The sequence below is a fragment of the Mobula birostris genome, chromosome 22 (assembly GCF_030028105.1).
Source record: "Mobula birostris isolate sMobBir1 chromosome 22, sMobBir1.hap1, whole genome shotgun sequence".
Classification (NCBI taxonomy): Eukaryota; Metazoa; Chordata; class Chondrichthyes; order Myliobatiformes; family Myliobatidae; genus Mobula; species Mobula birostris.
In genome coordinates, this window is record NC_092391.1 from 32428155 (window position 1) to 32450283 (window position 22129).

The following is a 22129-nucleotide window of genomic DNA, read 5'->3' on the forward strand; positions in this document are numbered from 1 at the left end:
ATCTACAATTTTGTCCCATCAGTGAGAGTTAGTTAAGCAACGCACACAAAATGCTGGAGAAACTCAGCAGTCCAGACAGCAGCTATGGAAAAAACAGTACAGCCGATGTTTTGGGCTGAGAACCTTCGGGAGGACACTCCTGCCGAAGAATGTCAGCTTGAAACATCAACTGTACTTTTTTTTCCCATAGATACTGCCTGGCCTGCTGAGTTCCTTCAGCATTTTGTGTGTGTTGCTTGGATTTCCACTATCTGCAGATTTTCTCTTGGAGTGAGAGTTAGTCTGTTACTTCCTGTGTGATGTTTCTTGCTTTGTAGCCTTTCTGACAAAGCATTAAATTGAAAAGAATTTCACTGAGAACAAATGGAGAAATGTAACATATGATGTGACTAATTTTAATCTGATCCTGTTAATGTCAATCAAGGATCTTCATTATAGCTAACCATAAACAATTCTGTTACACGAGGTCACACTGGCCAAACTCAAAGAAGGTGTACATCATTAAACAAAGTAAAGAAACTAAGGGCAATACACATCAGAAATTAATCTTCTCATCTTTGTTTATCCAACAGTAGACACTTTGCTTCATAAGTGATTTATTGCATGACCAAGATCTTGTCAACTTGACAATGCACAGATATTAATATTTGGTTGACTACTGAAGCTGTTATCTATCAAGTGTAGCTGTAGAATTTCCTTGCACATAGATCAAATATTTGATTGTCAATGAAACACTAAAATAAAGCAATTGAGGATAAATTAGATGCTGATACAGGATTTTAATATCATCAAGAATGAAATGTTTGACAAATAAAAATAAAACTGACAACTCCTTGGGTACAGTCATAAAAAGGCACAGGTAGGACATACACTTTTGCACTATTTGAAAGCAATGTTTAGTGAATGTCTATAATGTAAATTAGACAAATATATGCAGATTTTCAATTTTCTGAACCTAGAACACATTGAGGGATGGCAAGATTAACTTCCTGATAATTATGATGTCTAAACCATGTAATAAACCTCATTGGTAACTGGCACAGTCTGGAAATAAAACCACATGAACAGCTGCAGAAACTAAAGCAAGTACCTTTGGAAAATGAAGCTTGGAACACACATCTAATGGACAGAACAATCCCAGACAATATATATATACACAAACATAGAAACATAGAAAATAGGTGCAGGAGTAGGCCATTCGGCCCTTCAAGCCTGCACCGCCATTCAGTATGATCATGGCTGATCATTCAACTCAGAACCCTGTACCTGCCTTCTCTCCACACCCCCTGATCCCTTTAGCCACAAGCGCCATATCTAACACCCTCTTAAATATGGCCAATGAATTGGCCTCAACTGTTTCCTGTGGCAGAGAATTCCACAGATTCACCACTCTCTGTGTGAAGAAGTTTTTCCTCATCTCGGTCCTAAAATGCTTCCCCTTTATCCTTAAACTGTGACCCCTCATTCTGGATTCTCCAACATCGGGAACAATTTTCCTGCATCTAGCCTGTCCAATCCCTTTAGAATTTCATACGTTTCAATAAGATACCCCCTCAATCTTCTAACTTCCAGCGAGTATAAGCCTAGTCGATCTAGTCTTTCATCAGATGAAAGTCCTGCCATCCAAGGAATCAATCTGGTGAACGTTTTTTGTTCTCCCTCTATAGCAAGAATGTCTTTCCTCAGATTAGGGAACCAAAACTGCACACAATATTCCAGATGTGGTCTCACCAAGGCCTTGTACAACTGCAGTAGAACCTCCCTGCTCCTGTACTCGAATTCTCTTGCTATGAATGCCAGCATACCATTCGCCTTTTTCACCGCCTGCTGTACCTGCATGCCCACTTTCAATGACTGGTGTACAATGACACCCAGGTCTTTCCTAATCGGCCACCATTCAGATAATAATCTGTTTTCCTGTTCTTGCCACCAAAGTGAACAACCTCACATTTATCCACATTAAATTGCATTTGCCATGAATTTGCACACTCACCTAACCTATTCAAGTCACCCTGCATCCTCTTAGCATCCTCCTCACAGCTAACGCTGCCGCCCAGCTTCGTGTCATCTGCAAACTTTGAGATGCTGTAGTTAATTCCCTCATCTAAGTCATTAATACATATTGTAAACAATTGGGGTCCCAGCACTGAGCCTTGTGATATCCCAACAGTCACTGCCTGCCATTCTGATAAGGTCCCATTTATTCCTACTCTTTGCTTCCTGTCTGCCAACCAAGTCTCTATCCACATCAATACCATACCCCCAATACCATGTGCTTTAAGTTTGCACACTAATCTCATGTGTGGAACCTTGTCAAAAACCTTTTGAAAATCCAAATATACCACATCCACTGGTTCCTTCCCATCCACTCTACCAGTTACATCTTCAAAAAATTCTATGAGATTTGTCAGACATGATTTTCCTTTCATAAATCCATGCTGACTTTGTCCGATGATTTCACCGCTTTCCAAATGTGCTGTTATCACATCTTTGATAACTGATTCTAGCATTTTCCCCACCAACGATGTCAGGCTAACCAGTCTATAATTTCCTGGTTTCTCTCTCGCTCCTTTTTTAAAAAGTGGGGTTACATTAGCCACCCTCCAATCATCAGGAACTAATACAGAATCTAAAGAGTTTTGAAAAATTATCACTAATGCATCCACTATTTCTTGGGCTACTTCCTTAAGCACTCTGGGATGCAGACCATCTGATCCTGGGGTTTTATCTGCCTTTAATCCCTTCAATTTACCTAACACCACTTCCCTACTAAAATGTATTTCCCTCAGCTCCTCCATCTCATTGGACCCTCTGTCCCCTACTATTTCCGGAAGATTATTTATGTCCTCCTTAGTGAAGACAGAACCAAAGTAGTTATTCAATTGGTCCGCCATGTCCTTGTTCCCCATGATCAATTCACCTGTTTCTGACTGTAAGGGACCTACATTTGTCTTAACCAATCTTTTTCTTTTCACATATCTATAAAAGCTTTTAGTCAGTTTTTATGTTCCCTGCCAGCTTTCCCTCATAATCTTTTTTTCCCTTTCTTAATTAAGCCCTTTGTCTTCCTCTGCTGGACTCTGAATTTCTCTCAGTCGTCAGCTGTGCTGCTTTTTCTGGCTAATTTGTATGTTTCTTCTTTGGAATTGATACTATCCCATATTTCCCTTGTCAGCCACGGGTGCACTACCTTCCTTGACTTATTGTTTTGCCAAACTGGAATGAACAATTGTTGGAGTTCATCCATGTGATCTTTAAATGCTTGCCATTGCATGTCCACCGTCAACCCTTTAAGTATCATTTGCCAGTCTATCTTAGCTAATTCACGTCTCATACCTTCAAAGTTATCCTTCTTTAAGTTCAGAACCTTTGTTTCTGAATTAACTATGTCACTCTCCATCTTAATGAAGAATTCCACCATATTATAGTCACTTTTACCCAAGGGGCCTCACACGACAAGATTGCTAACTAACCCTTCCTCATTGCTCAATACCCAGTCTAGAATGGCCTGCTCTTAGTTGGTTCCTCGACATGTTGGTTCAGAAAACCATCCCGCATACATTCCAAAAAATCCTCTTCCTCAGCACCCTTACCAATTTGATTCACCCAATCTACATGTAGATTGAAGTCACTCATTATAACTGCTGTTCCTTTATTGCACACATTTCTAATTTCCTGTTTAACACCATCCCCAACTTCGCTACTACTGTTAGGTGGCCTGTACAGAACTCCCACCAGCGTTTTAGAACATAGAACATAGAATAGTACAGCACAGTACAGGCCCTTCGGCCCACAATGTTGTGCCGACCCTCAAACCCTGCTCCCATATAAGCCCCCACCTTAAATTCCTCCATATACCTGTCTAGTAGTCTCTTAAATTTCACTAGTGTATCTGCCTCCACCACTGACTCAGGCAGTGCATTCCAAGCACCAACCACTCTCTGAGTAAAAAACCTTCCTCTAATATCCCCCTGGAACTTCCCACCCCTTACCTTAAAGCCATGTCCTCTTGTATTGAGTAGTGGTGCCCTGGCGAAGAGGCGCTGGCTATCCACTCTATCTATTCCTCTTATTATCTTGTACACCTCTATCATGTCTCCTCTCATCCTCCTTCTCTCCAAAGAGTAAAGCCCTAATTTCCTTAATCTCTGATCATAATCCATACTTTCTAAACCAGGCAGCATCCTGGTAATTCTCCTCTGTACCCTTTCCAATGCTTCTACATCCTTCCTAGAGTGAGGCGACCAGAACTGGACACAGTATTCCAAGAGTGGCCTAACCAGAGTTTCATAGAACTGCATCATTACATCGCGACTCTTAAACTCTATCCCTCGACTTATGAAAGCTAACACCCCATAAGCTTTCTTAAGTACCCTATCCACCTGTGAGGCAACTTTCAGGGATCTGTTGACATGTACCCTGAGATCTCTCTGCTCCTCCACACTACCAAGTATCCTGCCATTTATTTTGTACTCTGCCTTGGAGTTGTCCTTCCAAAGTGTACCACCTCACACTTCTCTGGGTTGAACTCCATCTGCCACTTCTCAGCCCACTTCTGCATCCTATCAATGTCTCTCTGCAATCTTTGACAATGCTCTACACTATCTACAACACCACCAACCTTTGTGTTGTCTGCAAACTTGCCAACCCACCCTTCTACCCCTACATCCAGGTTGTTAATAAAAATCACGAAAAGTAGAGGTCCCAGAACAGATCATTGTGGGACACCACTAGTCACAATCCTCCAATCTGAATGTACTCCCTCCACCACCACCCTCTGCCTTCTGCAGGCAAGCCAATTCTGAATCCACCTGGCCAAACTTCCCTGGATCCCATGCCTTCTAACTTTCTGAATAAGCCTACCGTGTGGAAGCTTGTCAAATGCCTTACTAAAATCCATATAGATCACATCCACTGCACTACTCTCATCTATATGCCTGGTCACCTCCTCAAAGAACTCTATCAGGCTTGTTAGACACGATCTGCCCTTCACAAAGCCTTGCTGACTGTCCCTGATCAGACCATGATTCTCTAAATGCCTACAGATCCTATCTCTAAGAATCTTTTCCAACAGCTTTCCCACCACAGACGTAAGACTCACTGGTCTATAATTACCCGGACTATCCCTACTACCTTTTTTGAACAAGGGGACAACATTCGCCTCCCTCCAATCCGCCATGACCATTCCCGTGGACAATGAGGATATAAGGATCCTAGCCAGAGGCTCAGCAATCTCTTCTCTCGCCTCGTGGAGCAGCCTGGAGAATATTCCGTCAGGCCCCGGGGACTTATCTGTCCTAATGTATTTTAACAACTCCAACACCTCCTCTCCCTTAATATCAACATGCTCCAGAACATCAAACTCACTCATATTGTCCTCACCATCATCAAGTTCCCTCTCATTGGAGAATACCGAAGAGAAGTATTCATTGAGGACCTCCCTCACTTCCACAGCCTCCAGGCACATCTTCCCACCTTTATCTCAAATCGGTCCTACCTTCACTCCTGTCATCCTTTTTTTCTTCACATAATTGAAGAATGCCTTGGGTTTTTCCTTTACCCTACTTGCCAAGGCCTTCTCATGTCCCCTTCTTGCTCTTCTCAGCCCCTTCTTAAGCTCCTTTCTTGCTTCCCTATATTCCTCAGTAGACCCATCTGATCCTTGCTTCCTAAACCTCATGTATGCTGCCTTCTTCCACCTGACTAGATTTTCCACCTCACTTGTCACCCATGGTTCCTTCACCCTACCATTCTTTATCTTCCTCACCGGGACAAATTTATCCCTAACATCCCGCAAGAGATCTCTGAACATCGACCACATGTCCATAGTACATTTCCCTGCAAAAACATCATCCCAATTCACACCCGCAAGTTCTAGCCTTATAGCCTCATAATTTGCCTTTCCCCAATTAAAAATTTTCCTGTGCTCTCTGATTCTATCCTTTTCCATGATAATGCTAAATGCCAGGGAGAGGTGGTCACTGTCCCCCAGATGCTCACCCACTGAGAGGTCTATGACCTGACCCGGTTCATTACCTAGTACTGGATCTAGTATGGCATTCCCCCTGGTCGGCCTGTCCACATACTGTGACAGGAATCCGTCCTGGACACACTTAACAAACTCTGCCCCATCTAAACCCTTGGAACTAATCAGGTGCCAATCAATATTAGGGAAGTTAAAGTCATCCATGATAACAACCCTGTTATTTTTGCACCTTTCCAAAATCTGCCTCCCAATCTGCTCCTCTGTATCTCTGCTGCTACCAGGGGGCCTATAGAATACCCCCAATAGAGTAACTGCTCCCTTCCTGTTCCTGACTTCCACCCATATTGACTCAAAAGAGGATCCTGCTACATTACCCACCCTTTCTGTAGCTGTAATAGTATCCCTGACCAGTAATGCCACCCCTCCTTCCCTTTTTCCACCCTCCCTATCCCTTTTAAAGCACTGAAATCCAGGAATATTGAGGATTCATTCCTGCCCTGGTGCCAGCCAAGTCTCTGTAATGGCCACTACATCATAATTCCATGTATGTATCCAAGCTCTCAGTTCATCACCTTTGTTCCTGATGCTTCTTGCATTGAGGTACACACATTTCAGCCCTTCTACCTTACTGTCTTTACACTGTTTATTCTGTTTCTCTTTCCTCAAAGCCTCTCTGTATGTTAGATCTGGCTTTACTCCATGCACTTCTTTCACTGCTCTATTGCTCTGGGTCCCATCCCCCTTGCAAATTAGTTTAAACCCTCCCGAACCACACTAGCAAACCTACCTGCAAGGATATTGCTCCCCCTCGAGTTCAGGTGCAAGCCATCCAATCTGTACAGGTCCCACCTTCCCCAGAAGAGTTCCCAATGATCTAAAAATCTAAAACCTTGCTCCCTGCACCAACTCCTCAGTCACGCATTCAACTGCCATCTCCTCCAATTCTTACCATCACTGTCACGTAGCACTGGCAGCAATCCTGAGAACGCCACCCTTGAGGTCCTGTTCTTTAGCCTTCTGCCTAGTTCCCGAAACTCACGCTTCAGGACCTCATCCTTCTTCCTGCCTATGTCGTTGGTCCCAACATGTATCACGACTTCTGGTTGCTTTCCCTCTCGTACCAGGATGTCGTGCACCCGGTCAGAGACATCCGGGACCCTGGCACCCGGGAGGCAACAAACCATGCGGGTGTCCTTCTCACGTCCACAAAATCTCCTTTCTGCTCCCCTGACTATAGAGTCTCCAAAGACGACAGCTCTCCTCTTCTCCGTCCCACCCTTCTGCACCACAGGGTCAGACTCAGTGCTGGAGGCCTTGCCACCGTGGCTCACACCTGGTCGGTTGTCCCCGCCAACAGTATCCAGGACGGTAAACTTATTATTCAGGGGAATGGCTACAGGGGTGCTCTGCACTATCTGTCTGCTCACCTTCACTTTCCCCCCTCTGACTGTTACCCAACGACCTGCTTCTGACAGCCTAGGTGTGACTACCTCCTGGTAGCTCTCATCTATGACTGCCTCATTCTTCCTTATGAGTCGAAGGTCATCCAGCTGCAGCTCTAGATTCCTTAGACGGTCTTCCAGATCGCCCAGCCGTATGCACTTCTGGCAGATGTGACTCTGCGGGAGAGGGGAGTTCCCCCAAGACTGCCACAGCTCACATGAGAGGCACATCGCCATCTCAGGAGACATTGTAAAAACTAACTGGGAACAAGCTCGTCCTCCGTCTCTTCTCGTCGAAGCCTCTCGAGTCAAAGCCTCAAAGCTCCACTCCTTCACTGGCCCACTCACGCACTGGCCGCTTTCCCCTCACGCACTGGCCGCTTTCCTCATGCACTGGCCGTTTTCTGCCCCTTAGTGTTATGCAGCTCTACCCATAACGATTCCACATCCTCCAGGCTAATGTCCTTCCTTTCTATTGCGTTAATCTCCTCTCTAACCACCAATGCTACTCCACCTCCTTTTCTTTCATGTCTATCCCTCCTGAATATTGAATATCCCTGAATGTTGAGCTCCCATCCTTGGTCACCCTGCAGCCATGTCTCTGTGATCCCAACTATATCATATTCATTAATAACTATTTGCACATTCAATTCATCCACCTTGTTACGAATGCTCCTTGCATTGATACACAAAGCCTTCAGGCTTGTTTTTACAACACCCTTAGCTCTTATACAATTATGTTGAAAAGTGGCTCTTCTTGATTTTTGCCCTGGATTTGCCTGCCTGCCACTTTTACTTTTAACAGACATGATACGTACAAAACTAATCATACCCTCATCTTGGCCTCTCTGACCACATCGCCATCATTTTAATCCCAGCATACAGACCACTGCTGAAGATGGAGACACCCGCCAAGAGGACCGTCAGACAATGGCCGAATGAGGCAACCTCTATGCTTCAGGATTGTTTTGAATGGACTAACTAACAGATGCTCAAGGAGGCTACCATAAACGGAGAAGAGACAGACCTTGAGGAATATATCTCATCAGCCATAAGCTACATCAGTAAGTGTGTAGATGATGTTACGTCAGAAACGGTCACCTCATACCCGAACCAGAAGCTCTGGCTGAGGTGCGCTCCCTACCAAAAGCCCATGGCATTGCCTTCAAGTCTGTTGACAGAATAGCTCTCAAAGCAGCCAGGATAAACCTCATCTTGGGCGTCAAGGGGGCTAACACTGCCTAAGTTCACAAAGTTCAGGAACACCTGTACTTTAACAATTGCTGGTGTATGTGATTGGGCATAAAGGGCATTACAGACTATGCAAGGAAAAGCAGCATTGACTGTACCAATGATGCCTCCCTCCCTGATGCTCTAAGCAACTTTCATGCACTCTTCAAGGCACGCGACACAACACCAGCCGTGAAAGCTATCCCTTTCCCAGCTGAACAGTCACGCTCTGCAAATGCAGCAATCATGAGAAGGACTCTACAGAGTCAATTCCTGTAAGGTGGCCGGCCTTACAGCTTTCTTGGCCAAATACTCAGGTGTGTGCACACCAGCTCACTGATGCCTTCACAGATATCTTCAACACTGTTGTCCCCACCTGCTTCAAATCAGCTACCATCATCCCTGAAGCACTGAACTGTATACCTTCAGAACAAATTGACTACTCTCTGGTGGCACTGACACCAATCATCATGAAGTGCTTTGATTGACAGTTAATGGCACATATCAAAAACTCTATTCCTGCCACATTGGGCACTCACAAATACAGTTACCGACAGAACTGCTTAACCACAGATGATATCGCACCTGTCAAGCACCTTGACACAGCTAGAAAACACGGACACTTATGTCAGAATACTGCTTCTGGATTTCATTTGGGCTTTCAACACTATTGCCCCACAGACCTTGGTGAACACATCCTATTCTCCAGACTAAATACATCACTAGGCACCCAAATGTCGGACTTCTTAACAAACAGACCTCAGATCCTTTCAGGGCTGTGTGCTGAGCCCATTGCTGTACACTCTGCTCACACATGACTGCATGGCCAAATCACGCTGTCAAGTTCACTAATGACATGACAGTGGTGGGACTTATCACTAACAAAGAGGAGAGGGTCTACAGAGAGGAGGTGGAAGAACTCAAGGCCTGATGCCAGGCAGATTACCTCTTCCTCAATATCCACAAGACAAGGTGCCCCACACAAGGCTGCTTACCAAGTTAAGAGCCCATGGCATTCCAGGAAAGTTATTGGTATGGTTAGAGCATTAGCTGATTGGTAGAAGGCAGTGAATGTGAGTAAAAGGATCCTTTTCTGGTTGGCTGCCTGTGACTAGTGGTGTTCCGCAGGGGCTGGTGTTGGGACCACTTCTTTTTATCCTGTATATCAATAATTTAAATGATGGAATAGATGGCTTTGTTGCCAAGTTTGCAATTGATACAAAGATTGCTGGAGAGGCAGGTGGTGTTATCAAAATAGGAAGGCTGCAGAAGGATTTAGACAGATAGGGAAAAAGGGCAAGAAAGTGGCAAATGAAATACAATGTGGGAAAATGCACGGACATGCACTTTGGTACTCGAAATAAATGTGTAGGCTATTCACTAAGCAGGGAGAAAATCCAAAAATCTGAGATGCAAGGGGACTTGGGAGGCCTTATGCAGAACACCCTAAAGGTTAACTTGCAGGTTGAGTCGGTGGTGAGGAAGGCAAGCGCAGTGCTAACATTCGTTTCAAGAAGTCTAGAATACAAGAGCAGAGATGTGATTCTGAGGCTTTATAAGGCACTAGCGAAGCCTCACCTTGAGTATTGTAAACAGTTTTGGGCTCCTCATCCAAGAAAAGGTGTGCCGTCATTGGAGAGGGTTCAGAGAAGGTTCACAAGGATGATTCCGGGAATGAAAGGGTATCATACAAGGAACGTTTGATAGCTCTGGGTCTGTACTCACTGGAACTTAGAAGGATGAGAGGGGATCTCTTTGAAACTTCTCAAATGTTGAAAAGGCCTAGACAGAATGGATGTGGAAAGGATGTTTCCCATAGTGGGGGAGTCTGGAACAAGAGGGCACAGCCTCAGGATAGAGGGGCATCTATTTAAAACAGAGATGTAGAGAAATATTTTTGGCCAGAGGGCGGTGAATTTATAGAATTTATTACTACAGGCATCTGTGGAGGCCAGGTCAATTGGTGTATTTAAGGCAGAGCTTGCTACCTTCTTGATTGGACACAGCATAAAAGGTTATGGGGAGGTGGCTAGGGAGCGGGGCTAAAGAGGGGAAAAAAGGATCAGCCATGATTGAATGGCTGAGCAGACTCAATGGGTCAAATGGCCTAATTCTGCTCCTATGTCTTATGGTCTTATGGTCTTTAGTAGGAATGGTTAATAACAGAGGACATCATTATAAAGTGAGTGGGGAAGGTTTAGGGGAGATGTCAGAGTCAGGTTTTTATACAGAGAGCGGTACATATCTGGAGTGCACTGCTGGGCTAGTGGTTCAGGCAGGTACATTAGGGGCTGCTAGATAAGCACATAGGTGAAAGAATAATAGATTATGGGCTTTGTTGGAGGGAAGGATTAGATTGTTTGTGGTGTAGGTTGAAATGATGGCACAGCATTATGGGCAAAGAACAATAACATGATCTATGTTCTATATTCTGTGTTCTATATTCTATGTTCCAATTACAATCTTTTAATAATGTTCAGCACAGCTGAATGCAAATCCCACATAATATGCAGCAAGCTCTGGTCACCACAAGTGTCAACTGTCGGTCCTGCACTGTTGACCCTGAGACAGAATGTTCTGTGTTGAAGTCCCATTCGAAATTTCCATACGAAATCAGTGTTAGCACTTGAGTCATACTGAGGGAAGGCAAAACAATCAGTGGTGCAATTTTCAGATGAGATGTTAAACTTAGGTAAGTAGTTAAGCTCCTTTGCACTATTTCAAAGAAGAGCAGGATATGCTCCCTGGTTTCCTGTCCACATTAGTGTAATGGTTAGCACGATGTTACTACAGTTCAGGGCATGCTGGAGTTTGGAGTTCAGTTCCACTGCCGTCTGGTGTCTTAGCACATCCTACCCGGAGAATATGTGGGTTTTCTTCAGGTCCTCTGCTTTCCTCCCACAGTCCAAAGACATACCTGTTAGGTTTATTCATCATTGTAACTTCTCCCATGATTAGATTAGGATTTATTGGGTTTGTCAGGGGTTGCTAGGGCCATATGGCTTGAAGGGCTGGAAGGGCCTACTTTGCACTGTATCACTAAATAAATATAACAAAACAATATCTACTCTTCATCACACATCAATTAAACTGATCGTTGAGTCAATATAGCATCACAAAGTACAGAACTTTGTAGAGCACATATTGGCTGGCATATTTTCTGAATATTAACAATAATATTTAGATATTTAAATGAAAGAAAAAGTACTTTTTAATGTCCAGGATTTATGGAAGGGAGGGAAACAATGTGTTTTTTAATTTTTTTTGTAATATCTATAGTAACTTCTACTTTGAAAAAGGCACACTCGACAACTTCATGCCAAAGAAGCAACTTTATCTCGAACTTGAAAACCGTTATGTATATACAAAGGCTTTCACAACCCGTACAGCATGGCAGGAATACTCTATACAAAGCCCACCAGAAATAAAAAGAACGGAAGTAAAACCCCCCATTATCCTAATTGGTATTAACTTACTTTTAATAATGCTCACTTTACAACACTTCTCCCCTTTCAAAATCCCACATCCCCAAATGTAAAAAAACTAGGAAATAAAAACAGTGGTGTTATTAACTTGCGTACCCCTGAAAACTTACCAGTATCTGAGCAACAGTTTCTCAATACAAAACATCTGGAAAACATGACAGATTCAACATTCAATTTAACAACAACAAAAAAGAACTGTCCCGTCAGAGATTCAGGCCGTCAGGAGATTTACGAGTGCGCTGTGATCTGTGCACTACCCCCGGTGACCCAGCAGGCACCGCTGGTCAAGGGTGTTTTGGGTGGATCTAGATTTGGGGCTTGGAACCTCCTTAATAGCTCTCACTTTGTCCTCCACAGGGCAAAGCCCCTCAGCTGTTATCCTGTGTCCCAGGTAAGTCACACTTGATGCCAGGAACACACATTTTCCGCGTTTCAACCACAGCCCTGCGTCAAAGAGCCTCTTCAGCACCCGTTCTAAGTTAACCAGATGCTCCACCTCTGCAGCTCCCGTGATCAAAATATTACCAAGGTACACTACTACGTGTGGAATCCCCTGCAGCAAAGTGTCCAGTGTCCTTTGGAAAATGGCAGGGCTGGATGCCACTCCAAACACCAGGCGATTGTACTTGAATAATCCCTTGTGCGTATTAATTGTGACGTACTCCTTTGAATCCTTGTCGAGCAGCAGCTGTTGGTAGGTGTGGCTCATGTCCAGCTTTGTGAACAGCTTACCTCCTGACAGGGTCGCAAACAGGCCATCCACCCGTGGGAATTGGTACTCCTCCAGTTTAGAGACCTGATTCACTGTAAATTTATAATCCCCACATATCCTCACCATTTTGTCTGCCTTCAAAACTAAACAATGGAAGCCAGCTACCTTGAAAACTGGGCGGGCTCAATAATGCCCAGCCTCTGTAGACATTCCAGCTCCTCCTCAACTTTGCCTTTCATGGCATAAGGCACCGACCTGGGCTTAAAAAAACCTGGTGCAGCCTCAGGGTCGACATGAAGTTTCACAGTCACGCCCTTCAGTGTTCCCAGCTCGTCCCTGAAAATGTCACTGTATCGCTGCAGAATGTCCTCCGTTGTGTGTGCACACTTAATTTCATGCCAGTTGAGCCGGATTTTGTGAAGCCAATCACGACCCAAAAGACTGGGCTCCCTAACCTTAGCTATCACTAGCCTTCTGAACCCCGGCTGAAATGTCCACATATACCCATAAATGAGGTATGGGCTGCCCTGTATAAGTCCTAAGTTTGAGCTTTGACGGTTTAATGGGAGGCAGGTTGGACCCCCATGTCCTCCTGTAGGTCTCCTCAATAATGACCGATGCAGTAGCCCCTGAGTCAATCTCAAACGTAATGTCCTTTCCCCCGACAGTGACTGTGGCATAATATGCTTCAGGTGGTTCCTCATCTGTTTCCACTCCAAACATGTTGTAGGCACACACTGCCTCTTCATCTGCTTCTTCTAGATGGTGTGTGGCTGTCTGAGCCTGTTGAGCTTTCCCCTGCCCAGGCTTAATCTTACCCTTTGAACTTCTGCACTTTTTAGATAAACGTCCCTTTTTGCTACAAGTATGGCAGACAGTGTCTTTGAATTTGCAATCATTTGCATAGTACGTCCCTCCACACCGAAAACATTCCACCCGCTTTGCCTGTTTACCAGTCTCCCTCCTGACTTGGTGCACTGCCGCCGACTGTGACCACCCCATGTCCTTTCTGGATATTCTTGACATTATTAGCAGCCATCTTCATGCCTTAGGCAATCTCTAAGGCTTTCTTAAAAGTCAGCAGTGGGGTTTCCCCTAACAGGCGGCGTTGTATGCCGTCATTATTAATGAAGCATACCAATCGATCATGGAGCATGTCTTCCAACACCGCTCCGAAATCACAATGCTCCAGCAGTTGCTGAAGCTCGGCCACGAAATTGGCCACAGACTGACTTGGTTTCCTGAAACGGCTGTGAAACTTACACCATTGGACTATCACCGAAGGTTTGGGATTGTAGTGGTTCCCCACGAGCTTGACCAGTTCGTCATATGGAATGTCTCCCGGTTTCCGCGGTGTGGCTAAATTCATTATTAGCTTGTAAGTCTTCGCCCCCCCACACACTCAGGAGAATAGAGTGCTTTTTAGCCTCCTCCGTAATTCCACTAACACAGAAAAAGTGTCCCAACCTTTCCTCATACTCCAGCCAGTCCTCCGTCACGTCCACAAAATCAACGATTGTTCCAAACGTCATTATCTGAAATGCGGAGCTCCCGTTCGAAAAATGTGTCGATACGTTCACAAAACCAGTTCACCTTGTCGCCAAAAATATGTAGTAACTTCTACTTTGAAAAAGGCACGCTCGACAACTTCATGCCAAAGAAACAACTTTATCTCGAACTTCAAAACCGTTATGTATATACAGAGGCTTTCACAACCCGTACAGCATGGCAGAAACACTATATACAAAGCTCACTGGAAGTAAAAAGAACAGAAGTAGAACCCTCCATTATCCTAATTAGTACTAACTTATTTTAATTATGCTCACATTACAGCAATATCTATCTATATAATTCTATCCGTCTATATAATTCACAATAAAAATGGAAACATCAGAATTTAAGACTTTAAGAGCTGGAATAGACTAGTTATTTGAGCCTGCTTCACCACATTGTGGCTGATCATTTACATCAGTGATACTTCCCAGCACTGTCTCCATTTCACGCCATCCAGTTCAATGCAGGAAAGAGATAAGTAGAGCATTTTGAAAACGCTGATGACAGCAAAATGTTGATAGTTAAATGTCCTTGTACGCAAACCATTGAAAAATGTCATGCTTGGTATTCAGGATGTCCAGGGGAATTTCTAGTCAAGGCAACACACACAAAATGCTGGAGAAATTCAGCAGGCCAGGCAGCATCTATGGAAAAGAGTAAACAGTTGGGTGTCTGGGCCCGAGACCCTTCATCAGGACTGGAAAGGAAGGGGGAAAATCACAGTAAAGAGCTAGGGGGCAGGGAGGAATAACTACAATGTGACATGTGATAGGTGAGACCAGGAGAGGGGGAGAGGGTGAAGTGAAGAGCTGAGAAATTGATTGGTGAAAGAGATAAAGGGCTGGAGAAGGGGGAATCTGAAAGGAGAGGGCAGAAGACCATGGAAGAAGGAAAAGGGGAGGAGCACCAGAGGGAGGTGATGGGCAGGTAATTGAGATTCTACTCAATCTCTCCTCCCATGGTAAACACACTATATCTGGAACCTGCACAGTGAATATTTGTTGCCATTTCCTCTTTGACAAACACCATACTTTCTTCAGTAAGATGAACAAATCTATACTCAACAATCCCACCTACAGTAAGCAAGCAAGCAAGCATTTATTCATACAGCACTTTTCAAACACAGGACAGTTCAAAGTGCTTTACATAGAAAAATATTTTAAAAAATCAAACATCAAATTTCAGACAATATATAAAAAAATAAAATCACATTAAAATAAATATGATAAATAGAAGTTACATTGCAGGAGATTCTAATTAAAAGCTACAGCTAAAAGGAAAGTTTTAAAGAGCGTAATGTTGGGGCAGACTTCAGATCCTCTGGAAGGTTTCACCAGATGTGTGGAGTATAGTAACTAAAAGCTGCTACATCATGTTTAATTTTGACCCTGGGGATGGTAAGAAAACATGCCCCTGATGACCTGAGAGCTTGGGAAGTTTCATAACGCAGCAAGAGATCAGAGATGTATTTTGGCCCTGGACCCTTCAGTGTTTTATAAACCAGTAGTGATATTTTAAAGTCAATCCTCCAATGGACAGGAAGCTAGTGTGGTGATCTGAGAACTGGAGTGATGTGTTCTACTTTCTTGGTCTTAGTGAGGACTCTAGCAGCAGTGTTCTGAATGAGCTGCAGCTGTCTGAGAGATCTTTTACACAGACCTGTGAAAACGCCATTACAGTAGTCAAGTCTACTAAAAATAAATGCATGGATGAGTTTTTCTAGATCTTGCTGAGATATAAGCCCTTTAACTCTCGCTATATTTTAAGATGGTAATCGGCTGACTTTGTAAGTGTCTTAACGTGGCAGTTAAAATTTACGCCAGAGTCCATCACAACAGCAAGGTTCCTGGCTTGGTACGTGGTCTGTAACGACAGGGATACTAAGTGAGCACTGACTTTTAATTGTTCTTTTTTGGCACAAAACAATTATTTCAGTGATCTCTTTGTTTATCTGGAGGAAATTTTGGCTCATCCAATCTGTGATTTGTTCAATGCAGTTTTTCAGCAATTGTATGGGACCATAGTCACTTGATGACACTGTTATATAAATCTGAGTGTCATCTGCATAATTAGGGTAAGATATTCTATTGCTTACCATGATTTGAGCTACAGGGAGCATGTATATGTTAAACATAAGAGGCCCTAGTGTGGACTCTTAAGGCACTCTGCATGTCATTTTTGTTCGGTCAGATCTGCAGCTAGCAATCAGTACAAAATAGTCCCTGTCCTGCAAATGCGATTTAAATCACTTTAGCACCAGAAAGTTCCACCCAGTTTTCCAGGCTGTGATTAACTGTGTCAAAAGCAGCACTAAGATCCAGTAAAACTGAAACTGAAATTTCATCTTCATCATCATCATGGTTTAAGTGGATGTCATTTAAAACCTTGACCAGAGCAGTCTCAGTGCTGTCGACGTCCAGACAGTTGCTTAGTGCCAAAAACTATTGAGTTGCTGATAAACAACCTTTTCAATGATTTTACTCAAACATGGTAAGTTTGATATAGGCCCATAGTTATTAATTACTGAGGCATCTAGGTCATTCCTTTTTAAAAGAGGCTTAATAACTGCAATTTTCAGGGCTTTTGGGAAGCAGCCTGATAGAAGGGAAGAGCAGAATGTTTGGTGCCATGCAATTAAAAAACATTTTAAAAAGGTTGTGGGCAAAATGCCAAGGTAACAGGAGGAGGATTTCAAGTGTAGCACTATTTCTTCTAGTTTTATCGTCAATAGATCTGAATTGTACCATCTTAACTAAACTAGTTCTTAGTGAGTGAAATGGTGACACTGACTTCTGATCTGATGCAGAGATACTGACAGCATGTCTAATCTTCTAAATATTGTCAGTAAAAAAAGCACGCAAGGTCATTACATGACTTTGTAGATAGAAGTTCAGCTGTTATTGATGCATGAGGACGTGTAAGCCTATTAACTGTAGCAAATAAGGCATGTGCATTATTACTGTTTTTGTTTATAATATCAGGGAAGGATTGCCTTGCACGTCTCAACTCTAAATTATAAATTATAGATACCGTATAATTATAGTAGGGTATTTTTCATCAATATAGGTAAATCTTCTTGCATTAAAAATTATAACACTATTTGATGTCTTAATTGCTCACTACATATATGTAACATATTTCAGTTATTTCTATTAGGTACAACCTAATATCAAATTTTTGCAAGCAGAAAATAAGATGCTGGAGGATCCTAGCAGGCCAGGCAGTGTCTGTGGAGAAATACAGACAGTCACAAACAAGAGAACACCTGTAGATGCTGGAAATCCAAGCAACACACACAAAATTCTGGAAGAACTCAGAAAGCCAAGCAGCATCTATGGAAAAGAGTACAATCAACGTTTTGGGCCAAGACCCTTCAGCAGGACTGGGACATTTTGGGTGGAGACACTTCAGCTTCATTGCGGATTACTGAAAGTGACTGGCGATTGTGAATAGCTGGGAACAGTCCACATGGAGGGTCCCAACCTGAAACTTCTATAGATTCTGCCTGACCCACTGAATTCCTCCAGGAGCTTATCTTTTTGGCACAGTAGCATAGCAGTTAATGCTATTACAACATCAGCTCTAAGATCAGGGTACAATTCCACCGCTGTCCGTAAAGGATTTGTATGTTCTCCCTGTGACTATGTGGGTTTCCACCAGGTGCTTTGGTTTCCTCTCCATTTCAAAGACTTACGGTTAGGGTTAGTGAGTTGTTGGGATGCTATATTGGAGCCAGAAAAATGGCGACTGTCACAGCTTGCCCAGTGCAACCTTTGCTGATTTGATTTAATATTTTCTTTTTGGTCCTGATTCCAGTGCCGGCAGATCTGTCAGCATTTTAAATTCTCAGCTTTTCTAATTCTTGTGCCAAATAAATGACCTCACATTTTTTTGTGGCATATTCCATCTGCTTCATCTTGTCCAGTCAGCCTGTCAGTAACTTTTTAAAGCCTATATGCATTCTGCTCTCTACTCAAAATACCACCAGATATAGACATGAGACCATTAGGACTCTGAGCCAAATCATTGATATACTGTAAATTGTAAATAGCTGGGATGCAAGCACCAGCCCCTGCAGGACCCCAATGCTGATCGACTTGAAGGAGATAAGTTTATATCTACTCTTTGCTTTCTCTCTATTAACCAATTCCCAATCCATATCAGCAGATGGACTTCCTCAACAGGTCATCGGTGATTCATATAGTGTCAAGCCTGCCTCACACATTGAAATTACTTGGATTACAATGATAATCCAAGCCACGATTGTGCCAGTGAGAAAGAAGCATGAAATATACTATATAGCTTAGGGGGGAGGGAACATCAACTCAGACCATGAGAGGCCTGTGTCGGGCATTTTCATGCCTTACAAGGCACATGTTGGAAGTCCATGTGGGGCACCACTCCTCGCATAGACTAGAGCAATGTGTGATTAAGTGCCTTGCTCAAGGGCACAAACACGCTGTCACAGCTGAGGCTTGAACTAGCGACCTTGAGGTAACTAGACGAACGCCTTAATCACTTGGCCACGTGCCCAACCTTAGATACTAAAAAACAATGGATGAAATTTTCTAAAAAGGAGGCACGCAGAGATGCAACAGCTTCTCTGGTTCCCAATAATGGTGCCAGTTTTAATCTAGAAAGCCGCACACATTTAAAAGAAAACATCTTGGCAGCTAAGGTATTTTACAGCATTGAAACACAGATGGGGGATACAACAGTCTTAATGCAGGATCTCAACTGAAAACGTTGATCATCTCTTCACCTCCACAGATGCAACTTGATGCTCTTGAGTTCTTTGAACTCTTTGTTCCCTTGTTGCTGGGTATATGATAGATGAAGGGGGTGCTGTCCCTCAGACTCATGCATGAAAGCATGGGTGGTTCCAGAATGACCAAGTTGATGCAGCAGATATAATCATGGTCAATATTGAAGACTCCTAATCACTTGCATGCATGATGCACGGAAGAGAAGATGGCGGCGCGAAGCAGCGCGCAGCGCCCACTCCGGAATGAATATCTGTTATTTGTTAAGTAGGATGCCATGCACAATCCTGATTTGATGGAGACAGACGTGAGAAGCACGGAGGAACATCTGGTGAAACTTCTGAAATGCCTGTTTCGCTGCCGCTGCTACTGTGCGATCCAGAATCTCCAGAGGGGAAGGCCCCGAATCCTTGGCTTTGCCTGTTGCTTGGCCGCTAGGGCAGGGTCGAAGCGCTCGGCAGAGATGGTGCTCGGTGTCGGAGAGCTGGTCGGAGGCTCAAAGTTTTCGGTCGGACTCAGAGTCGGCTGTGGTTGGGTGCTTCCAGGGTGCTGCATTGGCAAGTTTGTGGCGCTGGAGGTTCATGGCAGGGAGAGTTTTTCTTCTTTCTACCATCTGCGTGAGATGATGGAGCTATCGGGACTTTGAGACTTTTTTTTTACCATGCCCATGGTCTGCTCTTTATCAAATTATTGCTTTGCACTGTTGTAACAATATGTTATAATTATGCAGTTTTTGTCAGTTTTTCAGTCTTGGTTTGTCTTGTGTTTCTGTGATATCATACAGGAGGAACATTGTATCATCTCTTAATGCATGCATTACTAAATGACAATAAACAAGGACTGAGTGTCCTCGTAATCTAATCTAATCTAATAATTGAAGCTACAAAGTGTAAATCTTCGTTTATTTGAGTTTTTGTCTTGTGAGCATCTGCGGCTTGCCATAAATCATTGATCTTCTATGTGTCTTGAGCAGCTGTATTTGCTTAACGACAGCCGCTGAGCTCTTGTGCTTTCGGTTCAATCTTGTCAAGTTAATTGTGATTGGTACATGTTTCCCGCATTCTCATTTAGTGCCTCAGTGGAGTCATTGTGTCGTGGTGAGTGCTTGCAGGACTGAATCCCTGCAGAGGAATGGCCGGCTTTCTCTGTCACGGCGGTTGCTGGCACCACTTCAGGCTAGGCATGGTGGATGGCAGGCTTGTGCCTCAACCCAGGAGTGAAGGAAAGGCAGAATCTCCATGAAGACATGGAAATGAGGTTAGACCTGAGAATACCAACACAGCCTTAGAGGAACGACTAAACGACATTGTGCGACAAATCATACTCTCCAACACAGTGATTCCACTAATGCACTGACTGAGAGTCTTTTTTAAATGATCATAGAATACGGGAACTCATGCAAGTCACAATTAACTTGACAACATTAAACTGAAAGCACAAGGGCTTAACAATCTAGTTAAGTTAACAGTTAGCAAATACAGGTGCTCGAAAAACATGGAAGATCAATGATCTCTAGCAAACTGCAGATGCCTGCAGGGCTCATGACAGTTTTCGGGAGATTCTTCCAGCTGGTCTCCCCCATGTTGAACTTTACTGAATAAAGGTTTACTCTGTCTATCATTCTGGACCTGCATGGCTTTTCAGCTACAACTGCTCCCCACTTGCACATTTGGTGAGGATTGCCTGGGACTGTCTCTGAACTCTTCACAATCTCTAAGAAGCCTTTTCACACTTTTTCAGATTAAATGTGACATTTTTTTTAAAAATCTTATTTCAGTGCTTAGAAACTGCTGGCACTGTTTTTCAACACCCCCTTCACAAGAGAGAAAGAAGAAAATTAGAAAAAGAGAGCCAAATAAAAATTTTCAAGAAGTTGGCTCTGGTACAAACATAGTACTGCCAGAGCATCTGCTACAGCATGAAGCAAACTCTCCTGGGTAGAACCAGCTAGGTGAGATAACAACTGAGTTTCAGCAGACAGTTCAGCACAGTTATAGAGCTGTATCACACAGAAATGCTTGACTTATGAAGCAAAGTATGCAATGTGCCTTCTTCAATACCCTATCTGCCTCTGGTGCCACTTTCAGGGAGCTTTCAATGTGAACTCCCTCTATTCATAAACATCCCTTTGCATCCTACCTTTTACAGTAAATTTCCAATCCGTATTTGACTTCCCAAAATGCAACCGAGGTTACTTATGTATCTCTTTCAGGTGTTGAAGTTCAGTGTCCTCTCTGCCACTATCGAGAGACAAAGAAAAATAAATAAAACCTGTAAACGAAGACATGCTGACAAGTTAATTGAGATCAAGCTGAGTATACACAATAATAATTGAGGCTTGTTTGGTATTCAGGTTGACTGACAAGAGGCAGGGGTACAAAAAGGGGAGGAGGGGAGTGACAATCCCAGGCCACAGGTGCATCTTGGTCAAACATTTATGTTTGTGGTTAGTGGTGCCATATTATGCTTGCCCTACCATTTGTTTACAGATCAAAGAAATACAACAATGAAAATGAAAATTTCTATTCCCAGGGAATAGAAATAGTCTCAGCAAAAGATCTTGGCAAATTATTTGATAGATTCTACTCCTTTCACTGTGAACAACAAACAATCTGCTGGAGGAACTTAGCGGATCATGAAGTACTTGGGGGAGGTGGGAGAAAAGGGATTGGTGATATCTTGGGTTGAATCAGTCCTGCTGTAGTATTTTGACCCTGAAGCATCATCAGTTCTCTCCCACCCCCTAGATGATACTTCACCCACAGAATTCCTCCAGCAGTCTGTTTATTGGTCCAGGTTTCAGCATTCAGATTCTCTTGTGTTTCCTTTCGTTGTGAGATCTGACTACCTGAAGGTGCTGGGGAAGTGGCACGGAGGAGTGGGGGCACTTGCAAGGAAGTGATGCAGCATATTGTCAAGTTGCGGCTGAAACTGAATTTCTGGGACCTGTATAGCCT

General features: G+C 43.5%; 1 long non-coding RNA gene across 2 annotated transcripts in view; it reads right to left on the reverse strand.

Moving 5' to 3' along the window:
• LOC140186354 (uncharacterized) overlaps positions 1-22129 on the reverse strand; it is a 52178-nt gene that overhangs the window by 17798 nt on the left and 12251 nt on the right. For both annotated transcript variants that reach the window (XR_011882847.1, XR_011882846.1), the window contains exon 3: positions 21312-21412. This is a non-coding gene — a long non-coding RNA (uncharacterized lncRNA). The remainder of the gene's footprint in view (positions 1-21311; positions 21413-22129) is intronic.